The 15,285-nt window shown below is 43.4% G+C and overlaps 1 long non-coding RNA gene across 1 annotated transcript; it reads right to left on the reverse strand.

Moving 5' to 3' along the window:
• Nucleotides 1–616: 616 nt before the first annotated feature.
• On the reverse strand, nucleotides 617–9,815 carry LOC137150918 (uncharacterized). The gene is made up of 3 exons (XR_010919116.1): nucleotides 9,748–9,815; nucleotides 2,715–2,821; nucleotides 617–783 (listed from the first exon to the last, which is right to left on the reverse strand). It is a non-coding gene; the product is annotated as an uncharacterized lncRNA (long non-coding RNA).
• Nucleotides 9,816–15,285: the final 5,470 nt, after the last annotated feature.

The raw sequence follows: 15,285 nt of genomic DNA on the forward strand, positions 1-15,285 counted from the left end.
CCTCTTTTCTTTACTGGGATCTAGAGTATCCCTTTTAAAAATTCCTCCCCTAAGGGATAACTCTGTCCAAACGGTGTTCCTCCATATATCAGCTTTCCCCCATACCTTAGTTTAAAAACTCCTCTATGACCTTTTTCATTTTACATGCCAGCCATCTGGTTCTGTTTTGGTTTGATGAAGCCCGTCCTTCCTGTATAGGCTCTTCCTTTCCCAAAAGGTTGCCCAGTTCCTGATGAACCTAAATTCCTCTTCCGAATACCATTATCTCATCAATGCATTGAAAACATGCAGTTCTGCCTATCTAACTGGCCCTGTGCATGGAACTTGAAGCGTTTCAGAGAATGCTACCATTGAGGTCCTGGACTTTAATCTCTTGCCTTACTGCCTAAATTTAGCCTCCAGGACCTCTCTCATACTTTTCCCTATGTAGCTGGTATCCACATGTACCATGACCAATGATGCCTCCTTAGAACTGCACATAAGTCTCTCTCAATGTCTCGAGAGGCCCTCAACCTTCACGCCCAGCAGGCAACTCATCATGTGGTTCTCCCAATTATCACAACCCCAATTATCTATATTTCTAATAATGGAATCCCCCATTACTAGTATTAAATTATTCATGATAACAGAACAGCTTTACAGACAGATACAGTCTGAATAGCTCAACCAACTTCAAACAACAATATATTGGAGCTTTAAGAATGAAAAGAAACACATGCACTGTACTGTATTTGATGATTGCCACTTGTATCCTTCTAGGCTTTCACACATCAGCTGCAACTGCTGGAAAGAAAGGGCTGCTGTTATTTTTATAATATAATCATGTGCATTTGCTTCACTTTTATCTCAACTGCTTCTCTGTAAATTAGTGTGGGTGCATGTAAGTTCCATGGCATTACATAAATTGTTCCACATAGCCCTAACCCAGTACTTATGCCTATGAAAAGCCTCCATTCACACAGGGGTATTTTTCAGGGTTATAGGCATCAAAGATAAGTAAACAAATTGAGCTGTAGCAAAGGCACATATTATTTGTCATATACTGGATCCAAATAGATCATTGGGCAATGGTGTGGTATTCTGCCTCCAGCAATTGCTCCAGCTACCCACTTATGTCTGTTGTTTACATGAAAGGGACATTATCTTTGGCTGCATTCTTTTTGGAGAAGTGGGACAAAAATGATCTTGCCAACACCAAGTATTCAAAAACTATCAGTCACCCCTGCCAGAAACCATGGAATTGACTTAAAACTTATGAGCTGTATATAGATGTGTATGCATTTTGGCTTCTTTTTATTTCACTTTTGGTTTTTGAGTCTTTAGGGTTCATGTTTTTGAGCTTTCGTCAGCATCTGTGAGGGCTAAATATTTATTTTCCTTTTTAAAAAAATGAAGGCGGAGACTTTCATGTACTCATATGATGGTTCCAAGAGCTGGAACGCCAAATAGTTCAGGACTCATTTTAAAATGACAGGAGTAGGCACCCCAACAAAGGAAGGGGAAAGATGGCCCAGTGGTTGGGGCACTAGCTGGATCCTTTAGATATAGGGGTTCAATTCCCACATGTACTTCCTGTGTAACTTTTGTTGAGTTACTTAATCACTCTGGCTACTATTCACAAAGGTATTCAGGTGCCTAACTTCCACTGAAATCAATAGGAGTTAGTACCTAAATATCTTTCTGAACCCCACTCTCTTTTACTCATTTACTTCTCTGTAAAATAGGAATAATAAAATGTCCTAACCTCATGAAGATAAATGCATTAAAGATTGCGAAAAGCTCTGATGTGACTGTAGTTGGGGCCATATCAGTATCTAAAACAGCTAATCTCCTCACATAAGGTCTAATCCATTTTCAACAGGAGCTTTTCCATGGAGAGCATAGATTAGCAGGCAGACATTCATATTAGCATCATCTAGAAGTACATTACACCCAGGTTATAAATCTTCACTATCCTGTTTATGAAACCATTGTGACTACCTTAATAATGATGGGCTCAAAACAGAAACTCACATTCAGACCTTCAAATTTTGGGAATGAACTGATTCAACTCCAGCTCCTATCTTTGTCAGCTGAGTCTATCTCTACAAGAGGTACCAAGTAGAAACGCAAATCCCAGAATTCTCAGACTTTGGGAAAACTGGAAATCTGATCTCAATCCAGATCCAAACTCTGAAACATGGACTTCATCGTTAATTATATGGGATCATGTCACTAGAGGCCTAACTTGTTTTTTATGCACACAGTGGTGGTATCCATGAAAACTATCATCTGAATTGAAATGTCTTGAGCACCTTGGTTGCCTTAGAAATGGATTGTCAGAGTTGGCTTAGGCTATGTCTGCTCTGCACACTAAGTCTGGGCTGTGAGTCAGGTTTGAGCCCAAGCCCCTTTTCAGTCCACAAATAAGTCCGACTTGGTTCACCAAGCACTCAGGACATGGGTCCGAAGGACCCTGGGTCAAAGCCCTAGAATCCTGTCATTTTTCAGTGTGGACAGAGCTCAAGTTGCACTCCCAAGTTGGAAGGTCTGCAATAGTGCAGTATGAATATGTTAGTATGGCTATGAGATCTGGGTCCAAGAACTGTAAATCCCGGTTTACAATGCAATATGGATGCTCAATGCAATATGGATGCTCAAGCCTGGGCTTGGAAACACCAAATCCACAAGCATGGGTCCCACAGACTCGGGTTTGCAATGCAACGTAGACGTACCTTAGGAGTCTAGCAAGAAGGATGTCTTCTGCACACGCATCATAGTGTGGGAAAGGGCATTTTGTTGCTCATTTGGAGCACTGTAGATGAGGCAGTGGTCAGGTGAACTGTGTAAATTAGCAAAGTAACAGGGTGATTAGCCACTAGAACAGATCACGAAGGCGTACAGTAAATTCTCCATCACTATGAGTCTTTGTCAGCATAGGCTGTCTTTCCAAAAGAGATGCTCTAAGTCAACAACAAGGGATTGCACTCGAAACAGGAATAAGTGGGTGGAATTCTATGGCATATGCAATGCACGAGACCTCAGAGGTCCGTTCAGATTGTAATACTTATGAATCTTTAGACTCGCTCATTCAAATAAGCTCAAATTTTACCAAAAAATTCTTGGCTGGTCACAGACATGCTAAATTTTGAAGTTGAAAAGACTTTCATTGGGAAGTTAGGGAGGAGACAAAGTCTATCTATCTAAGGTACTTAATGGCCCCCACTACCATAATATCTGAGCATCTCACAATCTTTAATTTATTTATTCTGACCAGACCCCTGGGAGGTAAGTGCTATCATCCCTATTTTACACAAGGGGAACTGAGGCACCGAGAGACTTGTGACATGCCAAAGGTCACACAGAGTTTTTGGCAAAGCAGAGAGTTGAATTTGAGTCTCTGAGGGCAGGTCTACACTAAGAGTGCTACATCGGTGCAGCTGCACTTAATGCAGCTGTAGCACATCTGGTGAAGATGTAGTATTCTGATGGTAGAGTGCTCTCCCATCAGCATAATTACTCCAACTCCGGCTCCCATTCCTTCCTTTCAGTGCTGTTACATCAGCATAAAACTGCAGTTGCAGATATCAGAATCAGGCACTTAATATATCGTTTATATATAGGAGAATGACATGCAGAGAATGTGAATCCAAGTTTTCAGAAAGTTGCTGCTCACTCTATAGCTGTGAATACTGTGCATGCAACTTCACTAAGGTTCTCTTCTCTTGCAAGGTAACAGAAATAAACTAAGCTGTTTATATTCCTTTTTTTTTTTTTTTTTTCCAGATGAGTTATTTTTAATGGTCAAAGCACTCGAGTGCATCCAATATTTAGAAGAAATGACAGGTGCCAGTTTTCTTATTAAATCCCTGCCTCTCAAGCTGCTGAATTTTCAATGAGATCCCTTATTGGCTGTATGCGTGTGTGCGTTAAGTCAGAGGATGTGGAAGCATGACTGCATCCGAATGCGTCTCAGTCGAGCGATCCATTCCAAAGTCTTCATTAAGCACGGGCATGACATTTGCACTTGTTTTGCTGGTTCTAGAGAGCCGGGGCCATTACTCATCTGATGTGCATGTCTGTGTGTAGATAGGGAGAGGGAGGCCAGACAATGGGCAGAATAAGGGACCGCTCATTTTAATGAATCTTTTTCGGCTGCGTTTCTGACCCCGAATGCCCCACAGTACTTGGTTTAATTCTGCTTGTTCAGTGACTTCAATTTAAACTGGTCCTATCCTTGGGTGTATTTATTATTGTGTGCATTACATATCCGTATAGGGGGTTAAATAATGAGTGATCAGTCCCAAACAAGTAATAGGACCCTGACCCAAACCATTTGCAGTCTGAAGGCACATTACAGTTGCCAGTAATGAAGCAGCTGTAGCTCATTTTACACACTGCTCCAAATCCTATGTCCCGCACACAGTTCAAGCAGCTTGTAGGGACTGGAGTGTGGGGCTGTCAAGCCTAATGGTCAGAGTCAGGCACCAAAGCCAGAGTCAGGCTCATGACAAGGTCCAGGGCCAGGAGCCATACCAAAGGCTGAACTGGAATCTGCAGTCACACCACGGATCAGGACTGGAGTCAGAGTCAGATAGCCATGCCAAATGTTGAGCTGGACCCAGGATCAAAGTGGAGTCAGTGAGCAATGCCAGGGCAAGACACAGCCGAGATCCAGGTCAGGCATTCATTCGGTTGTTCAGCCAATTTCCCGTGCTTCCATCTGGCTTAAGTAGTGTGTCCAGGCCAGATGGTGGGACCAGATGTCTGCATCAATCAGGAACTTCATGGGCAGAGCTTCTCATGGGCCAGACATCCGCTATTCCCCTCTCCCCTGGTTCCAGAGGGCTGTTGGAGGAACTGCTTGGGGACCTATGGGCCTAGGTTCAAAACCGGTGACCCTTCACACAGCTAAACTGGGCACTGGAGAGCATCCTGAGGCCACAGAGCAAAAGCAGATATGCATTGCAGCTGACAGCCAAGCCTTGAGGCCAGACCTACCACAGCTACCTGTGGAAATGGCTGGTGGATCCATGTAGTGTCACAAACACTGATTCCCCCCACCCTACACATACACATCACTCAACCTGCTACTGCCCCCAATCCCTGCTGTCCTCAGGCAGTCATCACACAGATAGGCTGTGTGGAGTGCATACCTGCCTTGTAGACTCCCTGTAACCTGAAAGGTTCTCAGTGGTCAGTGATGATCTCCTTCTAAGCACCGGATGGTGTACTCCTCAGTATATTAGTAACTGAGAAGGATGTTAGACAACATTTATATAGACCAGTGGGCTCAAGGAACTTTCACCAAAGAGTCCTAAAAGAGTTGATTGAGGAGATCTCTGGCCTGCTAACGTTAACTTTCAATAAATCTTTCTATACCATGGAAATTCCATAAGACTGGAAGAGTGCTAATGTTGCGCCAGTATGCAAAAAAGAGCAAGCAGGATGACACAGGTAACTATAGGCCAGTTAACCTGACATCAGTCCTGGGTGAAATGATGGAAAAGCTGATACGGAATTGGTAAAAAAATATGATTGTAACTAATGCTGGTCAATATGATTGACAGGGTGCACCATAAGCAGAGAGAGAGAGAGAACACAGGTTTCATACCCAGCCGACAGGAGGCACTCACAAGAGATGAGTACACTCCGTCACAGTCTGGTTCTATTCAACATTTTTTTATCAATGATCCAGAGGTAAATGTAAATCATTGTTGATGCAACATCTGGATGACAAAAAGATTGACGTAATGGTAACTAATGAGGAGGACAGGGAAGATCTGAGGCATGTGGTAAGCTGGGCCTATTCAAACAAAAAGTGTTTTTGATATAGCTAGATACAAAGTTGTATATCTAGGTACAAGGAATGCAGGCCATACTCGTATAATGGGGCACTGTATCCTGGAAAGCAGTGATTCTGAATAGAATTTAGGGGTCATAATGGGCAAAAAGCTTAATGTGAGCTCCCAGTGAGATGCTGTGGTAAAAAAGGCTAATGGAATCCTTGGATGTCTAAACACGGGAGTAGTGAGTAAGAGTAGGGAGGGTTATTAACTTTGTACAGAGCATTGGTGAGACCAAAAGGGGAATGCTCTGCATAGTTCTGGTGTCCACATTTTTAAAAGGATGTTAAGAAATTGGAAGTGGTGAAGAGAAGAGCCACAAAAACAATGTGAGAGCTGGAGAAAATGCCTTACTGTGAGAAACTTAAGGAGCTCAAGGTACTAAAGGGCTCTTTAATCTAGCAGAGAAGGCAGAGCAATGGCTGGAAAGTAAAGTGGAAACATTCAAACTATAAATTAGGCACAAATTTATAACAGTGAGGGTGATCAACCATGGAAACAAACTGCCAAGGGACGAGGTGGATTCCCCATCTCTTGATGCCTTTGGATCAAGACTTGATTCCTTTCTGGAAGAGATGCTTTAACCAAACAAAAGTTATTCAGTAAAGGGGTAATTGGATGAATATAATGGCCTGTGTTATACTGAAGGTCAGACTAGATGACTCAGTGGACTCTCCTGACCTTAAACTCTGTGAATCAATGGATGCAGATATAATGCCAATGCATTGATGCTGGAATGTACCCATTTTTTAAAACACTTGGGGTTCTTTGGGGTAAATGCTGTATATAAAGCAAGCTAGTCATTATTATCAGTTATAATAAGCACTCATAACAAATGTCACATAAATCAAATGGCTCATCTATTAAGTGAGCTCTTTTGTACATGTCTGAGCAGATAGAGTCATTACAAAGCACATGTACCATTGTCGACCCACCTTAACCCAGAAAACAGAGTCTAAATGGGATTTAGGCTTTGTGCAGCCCCTATGTACTGGGTTGTATTTCACCTAGTTTGAACAGTGTAGTCAGCCACCACAAATATCTTGTGCTGAGGTCACATCGTGGTCTCATTAATGTGAATGGGACTTTGCCATGAACTGCAATGGGGCCAGGTTTTTTTCCCTTATGTGCCCATTATGCCTATTGAATCATTGACTTAAGGCAAAAATCCCCCCTGTGCAGAGGACAAGGGTTATTCACCAAGGAGGTCCCTCTTAGGGCTTCTACCCATTGCATTAGCCCACACTCGAAGGGTGAACATTCCAATGCGCATGAGCGTGTTGCGTGCTAAGTGGCATGTCTGGTCCTGCTGGCACACACTACAAGTTCCCTAGTGCGCAGCAACACTGACTTTTCTACATTACCACGCACCAGGGAACTCTTAGCCTCCTCCAGCAGGGACTACATGTGCCAGTCAGTCTGCAACATGTGAGAGTGCATTAGAATTTATACCTCTCTAGTGTGGACCAGTGCACCACGCGGACAAGCCCAGGGCCTGTCTCCGGAGCATCTTAGTGAGAATTCCGTGGTGCCCGGGCCCTGAGAAAAACAAAGGTGATTCAGTGGATGATCTGTTTATGGTGGCATTTAATATATGTGCTCTGGCACTACACAGATCCACCAGCTGTTGCAACTGAGTTTGGGACCAGCTAGTTGACCATAGCTGAAGACCCTGGTTGACTAGGCCTCCTGACTGGCTGAGAGGCGTCATCAGACCAGCTCTTAGGCCCAGCACCAGCACAAGGCCAGCAGCTGCTCAGCGCTTATGCCCACGGCCGTGCTCACTTCTGTTCCTGTCTTGTTCCCAGCCTTGCTTCAGCCCAGCTGCAGTCCTTTCCAGCCCTGCTTCCCTGCTTGGTTTCTGACCCTGGATCTGTCCCTCAGCGCTGTCCCTGGGCTCTGATGCAAATGTTCCAACCATTAGACCTGACCATCACTGCTCCAACCACTGGGATCTACTGCCCTTGCTGCAGTCTGTGACACCAGCCATTTGCCCCATGTAGCAGGTACAAAAATGGCTAGGATGAGCTTCATCGTTACTGAACATCCAATTTGCATTCAACATGCTAGATATTTAATACAAATGAGTCAGTCGGAAGTGACCGGATTTGGAGACACTGTTACTGACGAATCCCATGGACTTGTCACTCAAGGAAGCCTTCAAAAAAATAGGACCAGCTCTTCAGCCAGTGGAAACTGATGTGGCATCAGCAACATCGATGGAGCTGGGCTGATTTATACCAGCCAAGGATCTGACCCCAGGTATAAGCCTAATGTCTTTAAAAGTTTTCAGTATGTACCCAGTGCTGTTTTGACTTGTCCTCTGAAGTTGGCTCTGAGTCAGATGCAGCTTTAAATAGCATTTTAGCAATTATTATGCCAGCTTAAGCTTTCACTGCATATTAGGAATCACACAGACGTTTTTATTCTTTTAATTTTTTTTTTTTTTTTTTTTTTTTAAGAATGAAGTAAAATGTATAATTTATCTCCATCAAAGAAAAGGCTAAAATAGTGCTTGGGGTTACAAATGTCCCATTGACATGCATGCCAACACTGGGAAACTGGAAACAGGAAGATAACTTAGCACTTGTCATCTTCAAAGCACTGCGCAAACATTGGCTGACACCTATCTCTCAGGACGACTATGGGAATTTAGGTATTCTAGTCCCTCATACTTGGAGACAGGGGAGGGTCAAGGTCACAGAAGGAATGAACTTCTGAGACAATCACAAGAGATCTGCCTCCCCAAGCACTAGTCAAAGCCCTAGCCGGCTTTCTTTCCCTTTTCCTTGCCCCGATCCTGCTGAGCAGGATGGGAAATGCTGCAGCATTATTGTCTTATTATTCTTAGCAGCAGTGTTACGTATTTAAATAATGCCATAAATGTATATCTCTGAAATGCAGTGTCAGAGGCCTTATGGCCCTAATGCAGCAAAGCAGTTAAACACAACTTAATTTAAGCAACGTGATTAACTTTGAGGGCCTTCATGAGACTGGAAACACGCAAGCACCTGTGTGCAGCACTGATGGGATTAAGGCCTCAGTTTTCTAGGCCATCGCTGCACATCGCTTCCATGATGTACTTTAGGATTCAAAACTCAGAGTAAAGAATGAACCGATCCCCTTCCAGATCCAGGAGTGGAACAACAAAACTGCCATCCCAGATCAGACCAGTGGTCCAGCTAAACCAGATGCCATGCCCAAAAGTGGCCAGCACCAGCTGCTTCTGAGGAAGATGTATGAAACCCTGTGGTTGGCAGTTACAGAATAACCTGCCCACGGGGGAAATTGCTGCCTACCCAACATTAAAGATTGCCTTATGCATGTATTAAGAGGATTTATATCCCTTCCAAGAATCCTTCTTGTTGTTGTTTTTTAAGCCTTAAAATAACTCTGGATAGTTGTCATCCTTATGGAAGTCCAGTCCTATTTTGAATCCTGTTAAACTCTTGGCTTCTATGAAATCTTGTGGCAATGAATTGCACAAGCAAATTGTGCATTGTCTGAAAAAAATTCCTTTTTATTATTATTATTTATTCTATGTATTACTGTACTAGGAGCCCTGGTCAGGGACAAGGTCCCCATTGTGCTAGGTGCTATACAAACACAGAACAAAAAGATAGCCCCTGTCCCAGAGAGTTTACAATATGATTATAAGATAAGAGACAACAGATGGCTACAAATGGGAGAGTACAAGGAAACAAAGAGACAATATTGGTGATAGGAAGTTGTCTCTGCACACAAGCAGCCTCGATTTTATCATTTTGCCACCTTTCCATTTCAATGAAGATTCCTTTAGTCTCTTATTATGAGAGAGGGAATAAAAATATCCAATCTACCTTCTCTAGCCCATTCATTATTATTGTGTCTCGTTTTATTCTCTCTCTCTCTCTAAGGTGAACAATCACAGATCTTTACATACCCCAGTACCACGTCCACAGTAGCCCGGATAGAATCTGTCATTCGGCTGTATCAAACAATGATCCAGTCCTGCAAACACATAGAATCATAAAAAGAGACCTGGAGAAGTCATCAAGTCCAGCCCCATACACTATGGTAGGACCAAGTAAACCTAGACCATCCCTGACAGGTGTTTGTCCAATCTATTTTTTAAAACCTCCAATGATGGCCATTCCGCAACTTCCTTTGGAAGCCCATTCCAGAACTTAACTACCCTTATAATTAGAAATCTTTTCCTAATATCTACTGTGATGGGGTGGCCTCCGTGCTCCCCTGGGCCGAGTGCTTTTTCACTGTGGTAGGACACAAAATGGCCGCCCGGGACTCCCACCAGTCTCAAGATGGCGGCCGTCTCTCTTCGGACCAGTCTTCCCACAGGTCTTCGCGGGCCGAGTAGTGTCCTTGGGTTCTAGGGTTTGGGGGGTAGGGGGTGTCCCCCGCCCTCTCCTTCGGACACCAGCCCAGAGGCCCTGGCTGACAGCAGTGGCTGGCTGCTGCTCTAAGGAAATCCACAAGTCTTTTCTCTGGGCTGCTTCCCTACCCGGGACCCCGTCGGGGCTAAGTGGCCACCCCACGGGGGAAACCCCCCTGCTTTCCTCTGGCTTCTGCCACTCCAGCTCCTGCTCCTGCTCCTGCTCCTGCTCCTCTCCTTCTCCTTCTCCTTCTCCAAAGCTCCTTCTCCAAACTCCAAGAGCACATTGCCTGGCTGGCAGGGAGCTCATATCTGCTCCCTGGCAGTGCTTAATGGGAATCAGCTGGCTCTGGCCTCAGCTGACCCTAATTGATCCCAGCTGGCTCTGGCCTCAACTGACCCTGAGTAGCCTGGAGGGAGCCTTGGGCAGCTGCTAGGGGAACAGGGCTTTGATCATTCTTGGGCTAATGTAGCGCCCTTCTACCACCCTCTGGTAGCCCCTGTCACACTACCTAAATCTCCCTTGCTGTAAATTAAGCCCATTGCTTCTTGTCCTACCTTGAGTGGATATGGAGAAATATTGATCACTATCTTCTTTAGAACAGCCCTTAATATATTTGAAGACTGTTATCAGATTTCCCCTCAGTCTTCTCTCAAGACTAAACATACCCCGTTTATATAACCTTTCTCCATAGGTCAATTTTTATAATTTTTGTTGCTCTCTTCTGGACTCTCTCCAATTTGTCCACATCTTTCCTAAAATGTGATACCCGGAATTAGACACAGTACTCCAGCTGAGGCCTCTCCAGTGCCAAGTAAAGAAGGACAGTTACCTCCAGTGTCTTACATATGCACTGTTGTTAATACACCCCAGAATGATATTAGCCTTTTTTGCAGCTCAATCATATTTGAGAATCAAATTCAATTTGTACTCCACTATAATCCCCAGTTCCTTTTCAGCAGTAGTATCACCTTGCCAGTTATTCCTCATTTTGTAGTTGTGCATTTGATATATCCTTCCTAAATGAAGTACTTTGCACTTGTCTTTATTGAATTTCATCATGTTAAATTCAGACAGATTCTCCAATTTGCCAGGGTGGTTTTGAATTCTAAGCCTGTGCTCCAAAGTGCTTCAAACCGTTTCCTGCTTCGTCATCTGAAAAGTTTATAAGCTTACTCTCCATTCCATTATCCAAGTCACTAATGAAAATATTGAATAGTATCCGGCCCAAACAGACCCCTCTGGGACCCACGGTGGTATGCCTTCAAATTTGAGGGCAAGCCATTGATAAATACTACTATTTGACTATGGTCTTTCAACCAGCTGTGCACCCACCTTATAGTCATTTTATCTATACCACATTTCCCTAGTTTGCTTATGAGATTGTCATGTGAGACTGTGTCATAAGCCTTACTATAAGCTATATCACATTTACTGCTTCCCCACAACCAGTAGGCCAGTAATCCTTTCAAAGAAGGAAATTGGGTTGATTTGGCATAACATCGTCTTGACAAATCCATGCTAATCTTTAGTGTCCTATTATCCTCCAGATGCTTATAAATTGAATGATTAATAATTTGTTCTAGTATCTTTCTGGGCATCGGAAAAAAAATCTTGACTGGTCTATAATTCCTCAGGTCCTCTTTGTTGCCCTTTTTAAAGACAGGTCCTATGTTCGCCCTTCTCCAGTTCCCCTAAAGTTTCTCCCACGTTTCAACATTTTCAGAACAGGGCGCTATAAGCAAGCATCATGGATGGCAAATAGCCTTGGAGAAGGCTTCGCTTTCCAGCCACCCTGCCTGAAACTTGCTGTTGCCGTGACAACCATCTAGCGGTGGGGGTGGTGGAAGAAGTGTGGAAGATGCTGTGATCAAATGCAGAAAAAGAAGATGATCCCTGAATGCGGAGAAGGACCTAACACCACACTTCCAGAGGTCTCCTGACACCACCAACGGAATTTTAAATAAGGAACTCAACAGTCTGTAGTTCCTTAATAGGGCTTTGCTGCCAAAGGGCCTGACATGTTTCCCATAATGAGGTGGGGTGGGGAGGAATGGGAAAAGAGAGACATCCCTCCATTCTTCTTATTTCCATATTATTTTGTAATTAATTTGATGCTTTTTACAGAAAATTAATTGGTTTTTGATAGTGAAATAGAAGGAACTAGCTAGACTCTGGCAAATTAAAAACAAGAAAGAAAAGAAAAGAAAGGAAGCATTCCCTTCTAATAGGCCCCTATGTCAGACTAATAATGCTCTCGCCCTCAGGTGCTTAAAAAAAAATAAGTCCAAGAGGAGACACAATGCAGAGGCTTGGCGGTTTAAGGGTTAATCTGCCTCCCACCCGCCCTCTTGCAACTAAAGCTAAGCAGATTAATTAAAACTTAAAAGGGCTCTGATTTTGTGACAAGTAGGAGACAGAAGCGCCACAGACTCTTGCCTATAATTCACCACTGAAGAATGACATTCGGACTGGCTTGAGCTATAATTAGCTTGTGATATAGTAGGCTCCCTGCAATTCCCCACGAAAGCACAGCCTCTGTTTTATATTTTTCCCCTCCTCCCCAGATGTACATATTTAAAAATGGTAAACATTAATTTATATGGCGCTGACAGCTGTGGGTCATGCTGGCGGTTGATTGATGGCCCTGTAACCTCAACAGGTACCTGTTCTACTTCATTTGTCATCCGCTGGTGAAACAAAAAGCCATTCTGTAATATTCCTGCTTCATATTTCATTTTTTCAATAAATTATCTGCAAAAAAAAAAAAAGCCAAGTTCGAGCTCTCTTTCCCCCCCCACCCCTCCCGGTCAGCCTGTGCTGAATATTCATGGGACAAAGTTATTTATTTTCCAGCCACGGGAGTTACTGTTTCATATTATTTACTGTAGGGAATCATACATAAATTGCCGTTATGCAGCACCTTTCATCCACAAAGATCACAAAGCATTTTGCGAACTGTAGATGAAATTTACCCCTGTGTAGAGGCCCGGCACAAAGAGTATGTACCACTTATATCCTCAAAATGGGACTTAAGTGGTGCATAAGCCTTTGATTGGATCTTGCCACCGGGGTGACAGTGACTTGCACTCTGTGGGTCTGTCCCCACTCCCCTGATTTCAATGGCAAGGCTTTCATTAACTTCAATGGGAGTAAGCACTCAGGTCCACGTCCTCAAAGTTATCTAGGCTCCTAAATTGCATTTATTTCAAGGATTTGAGGATCTGGGCCTGAAATACTATGGGTATATCTTCACTGACGGCGGCAAATTCGCTGCTGTCAGATCGATTTATCAGGATTGATTGAGCCGAAGTGAAGACCCACTCAATTGATCCAGAAGTCAATTTAATAAAACCACCTCCCCAAACAGCATGGCGCTGCATTGACAGGTACACATTTCCCATTGGTGCAGAGTAGTGGAGATGGCGGGCAGAAGGGAATTTAGGAAGTCAATGTAAGTTACGCAAGCTACTCTACGTAGCTTGCCTAACTCCCGTCGACTGCCACTGAATTTGCCTGTCAGTGTAAACCAGGCCTATATATGTGTTTGAATACCATGGTAATGGTTATACTATATTACTAGCTAGCTAGCTAGAGACACACACAGGAATGACTCACCCACTACCGTTAGCTCTGGAGTGGAAGATGGCAATTTGGTGGACATCTCTTAAGCCAAATGTTTTAAATGTGGTTGCCTAAAATGAGGTACCTAAATCCATGGTCAATGGGAGTTCTTGATGCTCAATCCCTCTCCAAATCAGTTCACTTATTTAGGTGACTATCTTCATGCACCCATGTTTGAAGCTGTTAAGGCACATGAGGGGAAGAAAAGAATCCTTTCAGCCCGAAAGTCATGGAACAACCCCCTTCTCTTATGAAAACTCCCATCTGATTTCTAAGGCTAAGGGGCCAGATTTAAAAATCTCTCTTTACCAGCTAGCACCAGAAGAGAAAGTCTCAGTGTTTATGTAGTTTGTTGTTGATTTATTTTATTTCATTTATTATTTTTTATGGCTTGGAAGCCAGAATTGTGGATCTTTTCCCCTCTAGACTTTTCTTATATAGTTGGAATTTATTTATTTATTTATCTTAAAAGCAATATCTCACTTGGGCGGGACATAAGTTCTTGATGTAGGGTTTTGGTATGGGAAATTAGAGGTGGTGGTTGTTCTATAATGGTGAAAACGCTGTTTACTTATGTCATTTACACGTACAACTTGGTTTTATCAGTAGGGTCTCAGTTTTTGCTATTTAAAGATTTATCTGTAAAGATTTATGCTCATGCAAGTAGCATTAACCCAGAGGGGGCTACTCTCATCCATACAGTTAAATATGTGCATACCATAGCATTGTTTACATCGCAAGCGTGGGGCCTTGGTGTGTACATTTATATATCGTGTGTATTACATATAGTCCACTATAGTGGACTATTTATTGTGAGCACTTTTTGAGAAGCTCTAACTCCTCATTTGTTTGCACCAAAGCTCTGATCTTTGGCATGGAACAGGCCAGGGGCCAGGGAAGTGTTTTTTTTGTTGGTATCATGAAATTCTGGTCAGATTTGGCTGAGTTACAAACTGTTGAAAATTGTCATTTACATGCTATGGATCGTTGTGATGAGTCTTCCCTGAGCCTGGTGAATGTTCTGAGGTAATTACCTGCGAGTCCTATGATGGGCCTGTGCCAACCAAGCATGGCCCAGCCAATCCACAAACAAGGTTCTATCCAGATGACCTCCGCCCCCTGCCCAGGCAGGTATATAGGCTTCCAATGGAAGCAGTCCCTCCAGTCCAATAAAAGGAACCAAGAGAGCATAAGTTCTAGACTTGCTTCTTCTACTAACTGGTGCTAATAATTCTGGGCCCATCACAACTCTCTTTATTAAAAATGACTCATATCCTGCTGAGTGGGTAGAGAAGCTGCAATAAAACCCAGCATTCTACTATGGTAGAATGGTAATCCCAGATCCCATCTGTTTAACCACACTGCTTCTTAGAAAGAATCTGCCCTTCGGGCTGTCCATGTAGTTTGGGTGCAGGTGTGAAAAAACGTGTGGGGGAAATCGTTTTGGGCAACCCGAAACAAAA

The sequence above is a fragment of the Emydura macquarii genome, unplaced genomic scaffold (genome assembly GCF_026122565.2).
Source record: "Emydura macquarii macquarii isolate MOO-44397 ecotype Brisbane River unplaced genomic scaffold, CSIRO-AGI_Emac_v2 contig_1041, whole genome shotgun sequence".
NCBI classification, from domain to species: Eukaryota; Metazoa; Chordata; order Testudines; family Chelidae; genus Emydura; species Emydura macquarii.